Below are 3203 nucleotides of genomic sequence, written 5' to 3'. Positions count from 1 at the left end.
AGACTTCAATGTGAAAGTCATACTGAAGTCATATTAAAGTAGTTGTTAAAATGTCTGCTGAAGAAAAGGTAAATACTTGGAAAGTAAAAGTTATCTTTGAACATTTGGGTATTCATTACAATTATGAAGCTTGTGGCTATGTCAAAAACCATAAGCTATCTTTTGACTAGGTTTCAGCTGATCCATGTGTTTATCACAGAAACAAAGGAAGTGATCTATTAATTGCAGCTGTTTACGTATTTTGTAACAATATACAACAGAAAATTGCATTTAAGCAACAACTAAAGGAACAACTTAAACTAAAGGACCTTGGAGAAGTATCCCATTGTCTAGGGTTGACTCAAAATAATACTTCCAAAATAAACACAATAAACATTCCATACAAGACAAAATGTTTATTCCTGACCCTCACAAATGAATCAGAAATAGTATAAATAATACACCATTTGAAAACAAAAAAACATTGAGGGACTAGATGGTATACCCACTAAACTAATTAAATGCTGTTTGCAGTGGGTGTAAAGTCATTAGCCTGTCTGATAAACGTACCCATAGAAAAAGGAATGTTTCCAATGCGACTGAAAAAGAGTAAGGTAATCCCTATACATAATGGAGGCTGCACAAACAATCGAGGAAATTGCAGACCTATCACTATTACACCTGTACTATCTAAAATACTAGAAACCGTAATAGAAGATGGAATATTAAATTTTATACAAACATGCAGTATTCTTAATGATGAACAACATGGATTCAAAAATGGCAAATCTATCAAAACAGCAGTAGCTGAATTCGTAACACCTGTAACTAAAGCATTTGGTGAATAGAAAAGAGTCTACATAGGTCCAGGAACATACTGCAAAGCATCTGACTGTGTACACAATGACAACCTATTAGAAAAGCTACATTGTTATGGTATAAGGCAAAAAGTAGTAGACAACATTAAATCACTTTTGGAAAATAGAAAGCAATGTGTGGAAATAAAGCAAAAATTAAAAAATAAAATTACAAGTGTCTTTTCAAATTTTGAAACTGTGAAATATAGAATTCCTTAAGAATCCATCCTTGGTACACTACTTTTCATTCTGTATGTTAATGATATGACCAAATCAGAACCTGATAGTGTAGTCATGCATGCAGGTGACATTCATTTGTTATTACCAGTTCTAAAACAGATGACCTGTAAGAGAAGGCTTCACTAATAATGAAAAGTGGAAACAATTATTTCAGGGAAACAGTCTCTCTATAAATGGAAACAAAACAACATATATGCAGATACATGCAAACAAAAAACACACTTTGAACAAGATCACTGTCAGGTTTGGAGATCTACAACTAAAAGAGACAGACAGCAATAAATTTCTAGTTGTTACAGTGGATAGGTATATGATGTGGGTGAATCACATAAATAATATTTGCAGCAAAATAGGTTCAAGCATATTTCTGATGAGAAGAATGTCAAAGTTGGTAAATAGACCAACTCTTCAAGCAATGTACTATGGACTACTCCATTTGCACCTCAAATATGACATCCTGGTTTCAAGAATTGATGCAAATGTGCACACACAAAGGGTATTAAGATTACAGGAGAGTGCAGTATGATGCATTGCAAAAATGTCACCTAGAGAATCCTGCAGAAATAAATTCAGGGAGCTAAAAATTTTAACAGTAGCATCAGTATATACAGGGTGAGAATGACTGATATTATTCCATTGCAATTTGATAAGAAGGGGGAATACATATGGCACAAGAAAAAAAAGTTTGAAAATTGATCAATAAATGGTGCTGCATGTGCCAGAATACGTAAATGAAAATGTGTCATGCACATGACCCACTAAAGTTGGTATAAACATGCTGGGTAGATGGCCTTTCCTCCATTTGCATCTTTGAGATTGTCCACGTCTATCTCAATGCAGGATCACGCCCTGCTTTTAAAGCTTTATTACAAGAATGATGACTGTGCACATGTTGCTCTGCAGTAGTTCTGAACACTGAAGGGTTTGAAAAAAGGCGTTGGACCAATGACTGCCATGGGTGTGGAGAAAATGACTTGGAAATTCAAAAAGACAGGTTCTTTTGGTGTGCAACCAGGTAGAGGAAGGAAATGAATTGATTTGACATCAGTGGAAGCAGTGGCCACAGCAATGCAGGAGATGACTGGTGGTGCACAAACATGTAGTGTATGGAGAATTGCCTGGACATTGGACATATCCATGAGCATGGTGCATAAAATCCAATGAAATATCCTTCTTTGCTGTCCATTCAAAATCATCCATGTGCTCGAGTTGCTTCCTGTTGACCTGCCAGTAAGAGAATTTATTGCTTGCATGGAAGTGGACAAAGGTCTCTAAGACAAAGATTGGCTGTCCACAAAATCTTTTACAGCCAAAGCCCACTTCCATCTGACAGGAAATGTCAACACACAGACTTGTCAAATATGGGCAATGGAAAATCCACACGCATGTCAACCAATACTACTTCACCCTGCAAAGGTAACTCTGTGGTGCTGGTTTATGGCATCATTTATCATAGGGCCATTTTTTTTTTAAAGAGACAGGTGCTTCCAGTCCTGTTAGCTGTACCATCACTGGTAAGTGCTATGAGTCTCTTTTGCACAACTATGTCATTCCAGCTCCCCAACAGTGTAGATGGGATAATTTTTATGCAAGATGTTGCACCTCCACACATTGCAAATCCAGTTAAGCAGCTGCTGAAACACCATTTAGGAAATACTAGAATTATCAGCTGCCATTTCCCTATCAGTGGCAATGGCCTTGCCACAGTGGATACTCCGGTTCCCGTCAGATCACCGCAGTTAAGCGCTGTCGGGTGTGGCCGGCACTTGGATGGGTGACCATCCGTGCCGCCATGTGCTATTGCCATTTATCAGGGTACACTCAACCTTGTGATGCCAACTGAGGAGCTACTCAACCGAATAGTAGCGGCTCCAGTCAAAGAAAACCATCATAACGACCGGGAGAGCAGTGTGCTGACCACATGCCCCTCCTATCCACATCCTCATCTGAGGATGACACACCGGTCGGAAGGTCCCGATGGGCCACTTGTGGCCTGAAGATGGAGTGCTTTATTTCCCTATCACCTAACCTTAATCTTTGAAAGATGATGTATTCAGTGTTCTTATTGCAGATAGCCCCACAGCCAAAAGTCACAAACTTAGCTCCATTGAAGGTACACATTGTGCA

At 38.4% G+C, this 3203-nt stretch overlaps 1 pseudogene; it reads left to right on the top strand.

Annotated features, from left to right (window-relative positions):
• The first annotated feature begins 2764 nt into the window (after window positions 1-2764).
• Window positions 2765-2882, top strand: LOC124614419 (annotated as a pseudogene).
• The last annotated feature ends 321 nt before the right edge of the window (window positions 2883-3203 follow it).

This window comes from Schistocerca americana, chromosome 4 (assembly GCF_021461395.2).
Source record: "Schistocerca americana isolate TAMUIC-IGC-003095 chromosome 4, iqSchAmer2.1, whole genome shotgun sequence".
Classification (NCBI taxonomy): Eukaryota; Metazoa; Arthropoda; class Insecta; order Orthoptera; family Acrididae; genus Schistocerca; species Schistocerca americana.
The sequence above is the reverse complement of the archived record's forward strand: the minus strand, read 5'-3'. Positions and strand labels throughout refer to the sequence as shown.